This window comes from Eurypyga helias, unplaced genomic scaffold, assembly GCF_000690775.1.
Source record: "Eurypyga helias isolate BGI_N326 unplaced genomic scaffold, ASM69077v1 scaffold36393, whole genome shotgun sequence".
Classification (NCBI taxonomy): domain Eukaryota; kingdom Metazoa; phylum Chordata; class Aves; order Eurypygiformes; family Eurypygidae; genus Eurypyga; species Eurypyga helias.
In genome coordinates, this window is record NW_010239858.1 from 4,794 (window position 1) to 5,087 (window position 294).

The 294-nt window shown below is 67.3% G+C and overlaps 1 protein-coding gene across 1 annotated transcript in view; it reads left to right on the forward strand.

Annotated features, from left to right (window-relative positions):
• PHF19 (PHD finger protein 19) overlaps positions 1 to 294 on the forward strand; it is a gene marked incomplete at both ends in the record, with an annotated part of 5,300 nt that overhangs the window by 4,787 nt on the left and 219 nt on the right. The gene's annotated exons all lie outside the window — the stretch shown is intronic.

The following is a 294-nucleotide window of genomic DNA, read 5'->3' on the forward strand; positions in this document are numbered from 1 at the left end:
CCCCAGACCTGCAGGACCATCCCAGACCTTGGAACCCCCCCGCAGGCCCCATCCCTGGGGCTTCCATCCCTGGGGCTCCCAGTGGGGTTCCCCAGCTCCTTCGGGCAGGGAGAGCCCCCATCCCTTGGGGTTTGCAAATGTTAGGTGCCAAGCCTGCGGCTCAGGGGCCATGGGAGGGAAGGTGGCCATGCAGGGGCGGAGGAGCCGGAGCCGTGGGCTGCTCGGCAGTGACAAGTGTGGCTGGTTTCACGGTGGCGAGCGACTTCACCTCCGCCTGGAGGAACACCCACCACA